Source organism: Myodes glareolus, chromosome 22 (genome assembly GCF_982192425.1).
Source record: "Myodes glareolus chromosome 22, mMyoGla1.1, whole genome shotgun sequence".
Taxonomy (NCBI): domain Eukaryota; kingdom Metazoa; phylum Chordata; class Mammalia; order Rodentia; family Cricetidae; genus Myodes; species Myodes glareolus.
In genome coordinates, this window is record NC_142047.1 from 56,704,258 (window position 1) to 56,718,154 (window position 13,897).

General features: G+C 50.4%; 1 long non-coding RNA gene across 1 annotated transcript; it reads right to left on the reverse strand.

The window, feature by feature from the left end:
• Window positions 1–10,449: 10,449 nt before the first annotated feature.
• On the reverse strand, window positions 10,450–13,568 carry LOC148118618 (uncharacterized). Its single transcript, XR_015736040.1, has 2 exons — window positions 11,170–13,568; window positions 10,450–11,068 (listed from the first exon to the last, which is right to left on the reverse strand). It is a non-coding gene; the product is annotated as an uncharacterized LOC148118618 (long non-coding RNA).
• Window positions 13,569–13,897: the final 329 nt, after the last annotated feature.

The window sequence follows — 13,897 nt, forward strand, 5'->3', positions numbered from 1 at the left end:
CAAAACATTTTTTTTTTTTTAAAGAGGCACAGCCCAGTCCTTTTATAGGGTCCTGGAGCAACGGTGGCTAGGTTAAAAAGCACAGAACGCCAGCGTCACCCGCTGTTCAACAGTTGGTGACCTTTGGTGTCTCATCAGTTCTGTTCCTAAGGTTGGCTTTTTCGGATCTCTAGCCCCAGGTGTTGGTGGAGGTCAGCTGCCGTGGGGTGAAGCTGCCCTCAGGGGGAGCTTACCAAAGCCTGTAGATAATTAATACGGTTCTGGTGAGCAGAGTTAATCTTTGCTCGGAGCACCCTTTGATAACGGACGGTGACAAGAAAATGAAGGTGTTAACCATTAATCCTGGGAAACACCGTGAAAATTAGGGTGGACAACGGGACTGGGAATGGGATTCGGAGACTGGAGGGGTCAGCCAGAGAAACCTGACCAGGCAAGGAGGACAGGAAGCTAGGTGGACAGCTTTAGTGTTCATGCATGTCAGAGCTAAGGGGCGAGCACGTGCATTTGTGTGCTTGGGCACTTCATGTGTGCGTGTGTGTGGGAACACGCATGCATGTGAGCACACACATGTGTGCTCGAGCATGTGTATGTGTGTTGAGGTTGATGCTGTTTGTTTGTTTTTCTTTCTTTGCTCCAGTTTCATCGCTCTGTGAAAATCCTCTGGGAAAAACAGCCTCAGAAGCACGGTCCGTTGCAAGGAAAACTGATTTGGGTGGCCTTTTTGCTCTAGTTTCCCACAGCTTAGCCCAGAACTCATTCCTGTGTAGGTGGTATTCTTTGGCTCCTCTGGAGAGCAGGGGGATCCCAGGCTGGAGGAGGTCATTGTTAGTAGAGGTCACCTTAGGGCTACTCTGCTGGGCCTGAGCACAGCCCGCTGGTTCCCACCCAATCACCTGCCAGGCTCCAGGGTTGCCCCTCCTCCAGGTTCTATTTGCTGTCCTGGAGAAATTCATCAGCCCCCCACCCCCGGTTCCTATAGTCAGTCTAAGAGTCAGGGGCAAAACTCCTGCCTGTCGTAGACAGTCCCCAGACTCCACCAGGGTGGCTTTCTGATAACCATGGCTGGCACAATGACAGTCTCTGCAGGGCAGAGAGAAGCCTTGACTGGCAAAGGTCATCCCTGAATAGAGACACATTCTTCTTATATGCATAGCAATATGAAGAACTTACAGGGCATGGAGGCCGGATCCCGTTCTCAGGGGGCTTATAGGCCATTGCGGGGGGGGGGGGGGGGAGAGGGGACGTTTGTAACGGGTACCAGACATGTAGCAGAGACAAGAATTTTCAAAGCTGAGAGAACTACGGTATCACTGATGGCTGAAGGGGTTCACAGGAAGGGTCTGTTGCATCAGGGACTGACTCTGAGGCCAGGTTGGGGTTTTGCCAAGGAGACAGGGTCTAAGTCATCCAGGATGACCTTGAACTCATGTGCAGCCCAGGCAGGTCTTGAAGTTTTGGTCCTCTGCTTCAGCCTCCTAGGTAGTTAGAGAGGGCACCATCAGGCCCAGATGTGGCAACCTCCTTGGTGCAGAGACAGGAAGAAGTTGACAAGATCCTGATGAGGGAGCCCAGAAGCCTGGACCAGGAGGATATCGTGGGGCAAGAGGAGAGACAGGTTGCCATGTACTCTGGCATGGCCCGAAGGCTCTGCTGCAGTGGTTATGGCAGGAGACGCATGCCAGGCAGAGAGGGTCCATCTCTGAGGTGGAATATTAGTGGTGCCCCCAAAGGCCCTAGATGACCTCTGTAACTCTCCAGTGCCCTAGAAATGAGATTCCTGGAGATGAAGCTTACAGTGGTCTTGTCCAGGTGAACTCTCCCGCCTCCCAAAGTGTCTATAAGTGTCTCAAACCTGAGATCTAGTCTGAGTTCCCTGGTCCCACAGACTGAACACACAGTAGGGTTTGCGGGTTGGCACTGAGTGCCTGATCTGCTTGGTGGCCTTGGGGACAGGATTGCACTCTCCAAGCTCCTGATGGGACAGCCGAGGCCTTCCTTGCCTCCGTTTCCATGGGGTCAGAAGGTTCTTGTTTTGACCGGAAGTAGGGTGAGGATCAGAAAAGCAGCCAGACTGCTGCCCAGAAAACTCCCAGTCCTGCAAGTTAACCACAAGCAGAGACTATCTCAGCAGGACACCACTCGGCCTGGTTTGTAAAATAAGAAAGAATCAGAATAGAAATGACCCCGTGGTCCTGACTTCTGTTTCTTGGGATGACAGAGTTCCCCCAGCCTTCCCCACTTCTGCATTTCAAGGCTGGCGTTGGAAGCAGGGGCTTGGTGGGGCTGAGCACAGCCAGCATTTCAGCTGGTCTTAACAGTCCCCAGCCTGATGCACCCAAACATAAAGTCAGAGGTCCCCGCAAAGCAGGGGGAAGGGGCCTAGCTAACAAAGCCTCTGCCACTGTACCCCAGTTCACTGTAACAGGGACTCTGACCTACTGGGCTGTTATACCAGCCAATGAGGCCTCTTCCAACTTCAAACTTCGTGCATTCTGTGACTTTGGGTAACGGTAGGAAGACCCAGGTCTGCATCTCTGAGAATATTGGGGAAAACTGGGCAGGCTGGTGCACACCTGGAATCCCTTGGGAGCCACAGGCAGGAGAAACCCAAGTTCAAAGTCATTCTTAGCTTCCTATCAAGTTCAAAACCAGCTGGGACCACATGAGACCCTTTTTCAAAGAAATGCAAAACCTAAAAAAGGAGTGAGGGTATGCCTCTAATGCCAGGACAGGAGAATATGTAGCCTTGCTGTTTAGTGAGCTCAAGGCCAACCTGGACCACATAGTGAGACTGTGTCTCAATCCACCATGCTCAGGCTAACCCAATCACGGGGCAGAAGGTGACCGTTTGGAGGCGGAAAAATATAAGTGGTCCGCAGTGGTTTCAAGGTACAGTAACGACCTTCACTGGGCAGACGTGGCTGAAGTTCCTGTTGGGTCTGTCTCCACCCTAAGGTCTTTCGCAGCCAAAGCGATACAAAGTTGCCACATGATGAGTGCGAGAGGCGCTCGCATAAAAGTCGTTTTATGGCTTTGGCCCGGGTTTGTAAGCTGAGCAAATAGAAAAATCTCAGGAATAAAAGGGGCAATAAAATAATTACATAACACTTTGAACTCACCCTAAATACCACTTTTATTTCAAGGCTCTCCATGTGTTTTACAGGCAAGTTTAGAACTGTAGACCTGTCCCCCCCTTTTTTATATACTAGTGAGGAAACTGAGTCACTGGAAAAATTGGGGATCCTACTGGGATTGTGGCCAGGGAGAACTCTGGGAAAGCCACTCCGGAATACTTAGTAGGCATCTACTTCCTGGATTCTCTAGGCTGGGGGGGGGGGTGACGGCTGATACTGTCTTGAAGCCACCACCCACTGATTGGCCTTGGCTGCTTATACTGAGCTCTCTGAAGCCAGGTCAGCTTAGCAGGAAGGAGCATCATGATCGGTGGGCCTTCTTTCCCTGTCGAGTATACAGGGTGGGCATAGTGGGCTCTCCCCGAGCTTAGTCTACTATGTTGCCAGATGCCTACTGCAGGGCAAGTCTTAGCCTCCCTTGGGATGCTGGCAGATCAGCCAGTCTCAGCCTCTTTTCAGGCAACGTTGACTAAGCTAGACTCCCCAGGTGGGAACCCAGAAATTCTGCACCTTTACCATTTTGTTTTTTTTTTTTTTTCATGGAATGTCACTGTACACACGCTGCCTCCTGGGAATCACCTAGCATGAGCCTATGCTGATACTGTCGAAAACTGACAGAAAATATGAGCTCAAAGTGTAACCCCTGGGGCTGGTGACTGAGATAAGTCACCTCCCTTTAGTATCTTGTAGGCAAATTAGGTGTCGCCCATAGCATCCTCTTCACAGGACATTGGGAAGACCAGACCAAATGCTATGGCATGTGTGGAAGGTCAGAGGACAACGGCAGGTGCCCGTCCTTCCCTGCCGGGTCTCTTATCTACCACTGCACAGGCTGTCCCATGAGTTTCTGAAGCTCTCTGGACAGATCTCCTCTTTCTTCACCTCCCATCTCATGATAGGAGCGCTGGTCTTACAGAAGTGTGAACTGCTATGTCCTACTTTATGTGGGCTCTGGGGATCCAAATTCAGGTCCTCACGCTTACGTGGAAAGAGCTTTATCAAAGCAAACCAATGAGCAACATGCCTCCGTGGTCTCTGCTTTCAGTTCCTGCCTCCCGTCTCCTGCCTTGAGTTCCTCTCCTGACTTTTCTCAGTGATGGGTTGTGATGTGGACATGTAAGCATAATAAACCCTTTACTCCCCACTCTCGCAAAATGAAGTATCTTTCCCACCATGCCATCTCCTGGAATTAAGGACGTCATCTTTCGGCATCTCTATGAGATGCTTCATCTGAAGCCACTGGCAAAGGTACGGATCCTGTTCCCTTAGTTAGTGTCCAATACCATGTCTGGCACCATTCCTGCCTCTGCAGTGCGGCGGTCAACAAGGGGCAGGGCCTCACTTTGTAATGACTGATGCAGAAGTTGGGGCTCCACTTCAAGTCCAAGGTGAGGAAGGAACCTGGATGGGAACCAAGGTGCTAAGAGGGGCCTGGGAGAGGCGGGGATGAAGCATGCTCTTGCTGACTTGGCCATAACCATGAAGTTCCGGTGTCTGGGACGGTGATACCGTTGTGATGCGTACACAGTCATAATGTGATGGGAAGCCGGCAAGCACCTCCCAGACCTTTCTTAAGTACCCTCCAGCCTCTCCAGCCATTCTGATGATGCAGTTGTCAGCTCCGCGTCTGGCTCTGAGACTCTCCAGGTAGTAGGATGAGAGAAAGGGGAAGGAACCCAACTTTGTGCTCCGTCTGGTTACCACTTCTATCTACATAAACCAGCAGCTATTCTGACTCATGACTAACACCAGAAAGGGGATTATCTTAGTTAGGGTTTCTATTGCTGTGAAGAGACACCATGACCACAGCAACTCTTATAAAGGAAAACATTTCATTGAGGAGGAGGCTTACAGTTTTAGAGGTTTAGTCCATTGCTATCACATCACAGTGGGGAACAGGGCAGCTGGGTGTTATGGCAGGGTGCAAACAGACATGGTGCTGGAGAATTCTACATCTTGTTCCAAAGGCAACAGGAAGTGAACTGAGACATTGGGTGTGTCTTGAACATAGATGAGACTTCAAAGCCCTCCTCCACAGTGACACACTTCCTCCAACAAAGCCACACCTCCTAATAGTGCCATCCTTTTGGGGGGCCCACTTTCTTTCAAACCACCACAGGAGTAAGTTGAAATGGTTGCTGTAAACTCACAACTCAACTCAGGACTTTCTGATAATGAGTAAGTAAGCCAAGCAGGCTGGGGCAGACTGAGGCACTACAGCCAGGGTCATGGGCAGGAGCAACCTGGGAACAAGATGGATCTCTGAGACCTTGACTCAGGAGTCACCCTGTGTTCCCACAGAACCCTTGCTAGCCAGAATAGCATGCTGACACCTCCACCCCATCCCCCTGGGATCAGTGAATTCCTATGCTGCTTCTTGTTGTCACCCCCCCACACACACCACCCAGAGGTACAGGAGGGCTTTCCACCCAGGGGAACTTGGGTTCTATGCTTAAAGTCTACTGGAACAGAGGCTAAGGAAGCAGATATCCTCTTCCATTTCACGTGAGTAGCAGAGCTCCATGTAAGAAAGTCGGGGGGCTGGGGAGATAGCTTAGCAGTTAAGGGCTCTTGTTGCTCTTGCAGAGGACCAGAGTTCAGTTCCCAGCACCCACATTTCATGGTTCACAACCACCGACGATTGCAGCTCTAGGTGACCTGACGCCCTCTTCTAGCCTCTGGGCACCTGTTCTCACATGCACATACCCACTCAGAGACACACGCAAGGACATCCATAAAAACAAAACTTTTCAAAAAGAAAAACAAGTGAATAAGAGTGCTGGGTGTTTACTGGAATCGGCTAACAGATTGTTCTGAGTTGTTCTACCCACAGAAAAGCTGAGCCCACGGTCTCTCTTCTCAATGTGAATCTTTCCACAGGCCGCTCTAGCTAGGCCCTGGAGCGTGCAGCTGAGGAGAGAAAGCTGCAGGCAGATGATTGGCATCTGCTCAGCTGCTTCTTCAAAGCGGAGTCTTTGACCTTGAAGTGTGGGTTCCTGGAAGCCAGAGGACCTCAGTCAATCCCAGGGAACCCAGTGAAGGGTTTCCCACAGAACCCAGTGACTCTGTGGGGATCTGGCCATAGGAGACTAGCTATGTCTGATCCAGCACATTCTATGGAACAGCTCACCCTCTGAGGAGCCTGGAAGTCTGAGCTCCAGCTCAGGCCCTGCCCCTGCCCCTGGCACGACTTTGAGCAGATCTTTCAACTTTCGTGACTCAGTTTACTCACCTGCCAAATGGAGATAATCACGCAGGCCTCAAAGGATTCTTGTAAGACTCTAATGAGTATTTATAAAGTGCTTTGCAGGAGTTTATGGTTATTTGAGCTGGGAAAGGATTTACAAATTATTCAGAAGTAAACAGTATTTAGAGTCTGGGTTTCCAACAGCCAGCAGGTTCTCCTAAATGTTTACAAGATGGTTGTAACAGGACACACCGAGGTCCCCCCCCCACTCCCTGCCTGTCCTGGTTCGCTTTGCTGCCTCCATGACCTGCAGAGTGTGGCTCAGGAGTCCAACAGGATGACTGAGTTCAGACTGTAAACCAGATGCTCCAAGTTTGTTTAACATTTCTTTCAGGGTTCAGGAATGAAGAATTCGGGCTTGGGGAATTGTTTTGAAAGCCCAGTAAACTCCATCCCTCCCCAACTCCCCTTTCCCAGATTTATGTCTGATATCTGCTGCGTTCATCCAAGGGACTCTGCGGTGCACGTGAGAGTAGCAAATCCTCGTGTACAAAGGGATGGACACTCCTCACAGGAGTTCCAAGTAAAACACAGGAAAGACTAGTGTGCTGGGCGAGCCCTCGTGCCGGGTTTCTCCTCACAGAAAAAAGCAAAAGACCAACCAGTGCTCAGGTACTGCAACTTCACGTTGTAACTGCAAAACTCAGGAGGTCGAGGCAGGAGAATGCTGCACATTTGAGGGCAGACTGGACCACGCAGGGGTCCCAGGCCAGCCGGGACAGAGTGAGACTCTGTCTCAGAACCAAACAAAGAACAGACACGCAAAACAAAAGCAGGGACTGAGACTTGGTCAGTAAAGCATTTGTCATGCAAGCATGAAGACCTAATTTGATTTTAGAACCCGTGTAAAAAGCCATGTATGGTGACCTTCGCTTGTAACCCAAGGGCTGGAGAGGCAGAGGCAGGATTCCTGGGGGCTTGCTCACCAGTCAGCCGACCCTACTTGGCGAGTTCTGGGCCGGTGAGGGATACTGTCTCAAAATGAAGTGACGACTTTCGGAGTGTGCTTGGGTGACCTGGCCAAGGAGGGAGCTGTGGAAAGAGAAAAGCTCCCTGGGTTGTGATATTAGCGGAGTTCATCTCTGGTCTTTAGTCTGCTCTGAGAAACGACTGCTGTTGGGGTGAATAGGAGCAGGGAAATCGGAGCCCTGGGTTCTTCTCCCCAGTTATCCCTCCCATGATGGGGACAGCTTCCCGACCCCCAAATCATCTCAAAGGGATGCTGCCATGCCAAACTCAGAGACCAGAGCGTGGGGGGGGGGTGTCAGCAGGAGGAGTGGGTTGCAAAGAGCTTCCTGCAAAGCTCCGCCAGGGGATGTCTGCCGAGCCACAGGTCGTCTGCTCAGACTCACCCCACCAGCATCTACTTGGAATCCCCGCCATATGGGTGTGGGACAGGATGTGAGGGAACCAAGCCAGCCTCCTGGAAATAACGATCTAGAGGGGAAATGGAAAATGACAGTCATTCCAGAGCGCTGCTGGGCGCGCACGGGATGAATAAAGAGCTCCCAGAAGAATGCTCACAGCCCCGCCCACTAACAGGACTCCACGACGCTCAGATGAGCACCACAGGTGTTCCGCTCCAGGCCAGGCAGTTCCGCCTAGAATGTCCTCCCTCTCAGTCCCCAATGCTGAAGTCTCCTCTGCGGCTTACCACAGCAACACCCCTGCTCCCAGAAGCCCCTCTGTCTTCCTTGCACTTCACGCTCTTAGCTAGGCGCTCCTCCCTGGCACCTTTGATCCCGCCATATTAGCGGCCTTGCGCCGCCCCTCACATGAGAGTGAGGGATACACCCTACACCCAGTAAGAGTTGTGCAGATTCAATCTGTAGGGGTTAATCAAATCCAACTGGAAAATGCTATTGGTCAAAATAATGAAAGTATGCGATTGTATTTGCTGGCATGGAAGGAAGGAGTCCTAGAGTAATGGCAGCCACTCAGGAAGCTCACAGGGGATCAAAACCTTGAGCTCAGCCTGGGCAACTTAGTCAGACCCGATGTCTAAATGAAAATAATAAAAAGAGGAAGACAGGTGGGAAGGTGGGGAACAGCCGAGCTCGATAAGCTGATGTCATCCCCAGGACCCTCACGGTGAAGGGAGAGAAGAGACTTGATGTGGCCACACACACACTTTTTATAAATACACATACACAAAATAAATTTTAAAGAGGGAAAATAATAGTCAGGAGGGGTGTTGCTCAGCGGTAGCACGCTCACGTGGTACAGGAGGGCAAGCTTCAGCTCTCAGCACTGAAATCTACAAGGGTCGTGTCACGGAAACAATCAGTGTTAAAAAGCAGACTGTGACCTAGAACGTGCCGGAAGGACTATTCGTGTCACTGCGGATGTGTCTGTTCCCACGACGGTCTGGACAGGAAGCGCGAGATCATCCAAACAGTCCATTGAAAGGTGTTTAGGTGAAAAGGGGGCCACGTTATGAGCAGTGGCAGAGGGGATGGGCTGATGACAAACTTGCAAAGTAGGGTCCCATGGGCAAAACGAACAAAAGGCAAGAGTGTTTCCAGGCCACACACAGGCTTGGATCCTCCTGCCTGCAGGGACGGAAGCCGGGAGGAGCCATCCCTGCGGTAGTAACTCAGGGAGGCTCTCCTGAGCTCTTCCTGCCCCGCCTCCCACGCTGGACGTACAGAGAGGCAGGCAGTGGGACCGCAGAGAGGTCATCTCTTGGGAGACCAGAGTAGGGCCGGACACGGGAATAGGGCCTCAGAAGGACGCGTTCGCTCCTTGTCCTTTCCACTTCGTTTTATTTTCACAGCGAGTGGTTGTCATTTCTATAACCAGGGAGAAGGGAAATAGGCATTTCTCTTAGTTCTCAGATCACCCAGAAAATCCACGCGAAGGGGAAACACGACCTAACACGTGCCCCGTCACGTGTTTCTGTCTGCAACCTGCAAGGTTAAACAACCGTCCTGTTGACTGAACTCTTTGGGGCACATTCTAGGCAAGACCCCCGGATGTGAAGCTGTTATCTAACGAGACACATGAAGGCGTGGACCCCACAAAGCCTAAAATCTGTCAGAAAGCTCAGACACAGGTCGGGATATGACAGAGAGGAAAGGCTGCGAGGGACAAAGAGGTAGAATTCGGGGTGTCCTAACCCCCAGCGAGTGTGGCCTCTTCCCTCTGCTGAGAGGAGTCTGGGACTTTTGCTAACATTAGAATAGAGGTGTCACCTTTCCCACCGGACAGACAGACCCACAAACATTTAGTCAAACCCTCCATTTAGTCAACTGCAGACTGGGAAACCGAGGATGGGACTCAGGGGGAGGGCACTTACCAGCACACTTGAGGCCCCTGGCCTTCAGCCCCAGCATCACAAAGCAAAAAAAAAAAAAAAAGAAAGAAAGAAAGAAAGAAAGAAAAAAAGAAAAAGAAAGAAAGAAAACAAGCAGGGACTAAAGAACATAAACATGAATTTTGGTTAAGTTTCAGTCTAAAGACTCAGCCAACTGAATGAGTGTTTCATTCCATGCCATGGTTCTGAGTCCTTCTATGAGAACTGGCCGAATTGCTCTGTACCCTTGACTACACCGCCACTTGGAGATGTGCCTTGAATTCTGCATAGCTTCCACTGTGACTTTCTTCTATATGAATGGCTCCCACAGTCTCAGCTATGGGAATCTTCTTATGACCCGCCCCAAATACGGCAGACTCCCAATTGTCAATGGCTATTGCTGTAATATTCCTCTAGACCGAGCAGAAGAGATGTCCGGGGGATAAAATGCTTGCTGCACTACCCCAAGGACTGGAGTTCGGATCTCCAGCACCCACATAAAACTGGACACGGTAGCATGTGTTTTGCAGTCTTAGTTCCTATGAAAATGGAGGCGGGAGAATCCCCGGAAACTCACAGGTCAGCTGCTCCAGCATCCATAGCAGCACTGAGACCCTGTTTTTAATGAGGTGAAAGACAAGGACCAATGCCAAGACTGTCCTCTGACCTTCACACATGTGTCTTGGAACACACACACACACATACACACACACACACACACACACATCATCCACATGCAAAATTTTTAAAAAGTACATAGATGATGAGCTATAATGAATTTAGCTGTGTACTGAAACAAATATGCATTTTATTAATTATAGCCATCTGCAAATATTTAAAATAATAGCTCACATGAGTGGGAGGTGTTGCTTATTTAGTTTATACAAACATTGCATAGTCTCATCTAACAGAGATGAGAGATCTACCCACTCTACCCAATCCAAGTGACTGGGTGGCCTGCCTAGGAACCTGCAAGAAGCTGGATCTTGAGTGAATTGCAGGAAAGCAGACCATCTGTCTAGAAGTCACCACGAGGCACACCGGTGATCGAGTTCAAAATGAATGGAAACAGTCACTCACTGCTTGACCCTCCTGGGTGTGCTTAGGCAGAAGTCACCACCATAGCTGAACCAGCAAGGCTTGAGCGGTGCGGAGAGACATCTTAGCTCTGCATCCCTGGAGAGCAGCCAGGGCTCCGTCCTCTGTCTTCTCACCTCTAGGCCATCAGAAATCATCATAAATATGCTTTGCCCAAGGGGTTGGCTAGGAGATGTCATGAAAGAGGATGGAGCAAGGATCTTGAGTCTTGGCTTTTTCTGAGTGACATCTCAGTGCGGACTGGGTCACTGGTGTTCTCAGCTCCGAAGGGTTGAAGTCACCCACCCTTGGTATCTGTTGTATATGGGGCAAAAGGGAAAGTCAGTCTATGAGCTCCATGTGGAGAGAACACAGACACCACAGGGCACCCATGATAACAAGGAAGCCTTCCTGACCCAAGAATGAGGTCGCTGTTCTGTGTGGAAGCTGCAGTCTTCAGAGTGTATGTTTACACAGGTAAACATGCACATTGTTTCTTGGTTCAAAATGTCTGCTCTTGGAAGGAGGCAACCAAATGCATTCAGGGGCCAGGGAGCCTTCTGCTTCTGAGGGAAAACTGGCGTCTTGGAAGTGTGCCAGGTTGGATGGAGTCTGGACACATCCCTGTCTGTGATGGAGAGGATTTGAATCAACACAGCAGGATCTAAAGGATTCAGCAGACTCCACCGAGAGTCATCCCCTCCCCAGGCCCCAGGAAGATGCTGGTTTGGATTCTGAGCATGAGCCAAGTGTGTTCTACGTTGACTGTCTGTATCAGTCAGGACAGTTAGATGCCGGCTACTTCCTCTGTAAAAGAAGGCAGCCAGGGGTTAAGGACCTTGCTCAGTGGGAAATAGAGCTTGTTGTGCAAGTAGGAGGACCTGAGTTCAAATCCCCAGTACCCATGTATTAATAAAAATCATGTGTTGCCACCTCTGCATGCCTGTAATAGCGGTGATGTTGGGGGAAGAGATACGAGAATTCTGGAGGCTTGTCAGTCACCAGCCCAGACCTGGGTTCAAGAAGAGACCCAGTCCTGTGGGAATAAGAGGGACCTCTGACATCTTCCTCGGGCCTCTGTGTACACTTAGGCTCATGAACCTGCACATGTACACACCCACAGACTTACACAGAAAAATAATAAAGGAATCAATAAAAATAAGGAAGGCAGCAAGCACTGGGTTACAACCTTCGTGGTGCTAAGATCTGGAAGGATAGCACCTTGCCTGTCTGTACCCCCAAGTTCACATTCTGGGTTTCTGTGTGAGAACACAGGGTAACCCACCACCACCTACTGCAGTGTTGGCCTCAGCCTCACGTGGAGTCAAAAGAAAAGATGCTGAAACAAACATAATAAAGACATGTTCTGGGCTGGCAAGAGAGAAGGGAGGGTAGAGCTGCCTGCCACCAAGCCTGGTAACCTGAGTCCAATCCTAGGAGTCCACACACAGGGAAAAGAGAAAGAACCCCCATAAGTTATCCTCTGACCATCACACAAGCATTGTGGTACATGCACACACCTGTGTGTGTGCAGGGCATGCTGTGTGGGTATGCATGCGTGCGTGCGTGCAGGTGTATGTGTGTGCGTGCGTGCACACCTCCTCCTTCTACACACATACACAAGAAATAAAATTTTAAAATACATTCTGGCTCTAAGATGTACAGCAATGCTTGACAGTGTAGCCAAGAAGGAGGACACACGTGGGTGAAGTGCTTACGAGACTGCTGACCCCACGTGGAAATGTGGCCCAGTGGGATCCTGTAACACAGCCCGGCCTCCGCCCACCAAGGTGTTAGGTGTCAGCATCTCCTCGTTGTAAGTAATTGCAAAGCCACCAAGATCCCCAAATTTCCACTAGGACTGCCAAAGACGCCAAATGCATATCCAAGTACTTCTGGATCCATCTCACATAATCTGTCCTCTGCTGCCCAAGCCAAAAAGGAAACCTGTTCACAGACCTAGCAGGGATTTTTAGAAACTAGGTAACTACGCACCAAGGAGACATTGAGTGCGTTCGGCCTGCCTGAGAAATAACTGTGACAGAAAGGAATCAATTACGGCCCATCTGCAGTTCGTTAATACGATCTGTTGAAAAAGAGGCCAAATTCACCAAGTCAACCCAAACGTCTAAAAATAGGACCGGTGTGAGCCTGGCCCAGAGCATATTAGGCAATAAAAGGATCCCTACATCTGCAGGAGCGAGAGTCCCCGGACACTTCCTTGCTCTTTACGACTTCTCCACAGAGGTAATTGGGAGTGGAGACATTTTATTTTCCTTCCAGAAAAAGAGAAAAACATTCCATGAGGATCATCGTGGCCAAAAATAGCATCCTGTGCTCATGAAGCCTCAGCTCAGAGACAGAGTTCACTTGCACAAGTCTGACGTGTTCCGGAAGTCGCCAGCATCTCCTCTTAAATCACGCACAGAGCGTGTGTCCTCCGAGAGAAGCAGAAGGTTCAAGGGCAGCCATTCCCAAAGTGGGACAGAAGTACTGGCTTTAGGAGGTCCATCAACGGACACCCGCTCTGGGAGAGGGTCGCGTGTGTTGTCAAGAGTGTCAGAATGAAGCCTAACTGCCCCCCCCCTATGACTCCAAGACGCTCTTCAGGGTGACGACAGATCTAAGACACATGATGGTTTTATGTGTGCAAATCGTTCTCATTTTGTCGTGTGGGGGGAGAGGAGGGCGAGAGCAGTGAGAGGAAGAGAGGCGGGAGAGGGAGAGCTAGTGCACACACCAAGGAGGGGACTGTCCGTGTCCTGTTCTGTCACTCTCCTCTTTATTCTCTTGAGACAGGGTCTCTCGCTGATCTAGATCCCATCGTCTCACGCCACAGATAGACCTGGGCTTATAGACAAGTGTGCAACCATGCCTCGCTTTTTACACGGCTGCTAGAAGCTTGAGCTCGAGTCTTCATTCTTGGTCAGCAGGTACTCTTCCCAACGAGCCATCTCCTTGTGGTCTTCCAAACATACTGATGGATGTTTAGGTGGTAGGCAGAGATGCTAAACAGGATATCGGAAGGTGGCCCGCAAATAGTTAAAAGTTGGACAGTTGTCTTCAGGACTGAAACCCTAGGGCTCCTATGGCTCGGAGCATGGCAGATTCGCCTTTGCAGACAAGGAGCTGGCATGGACTTGG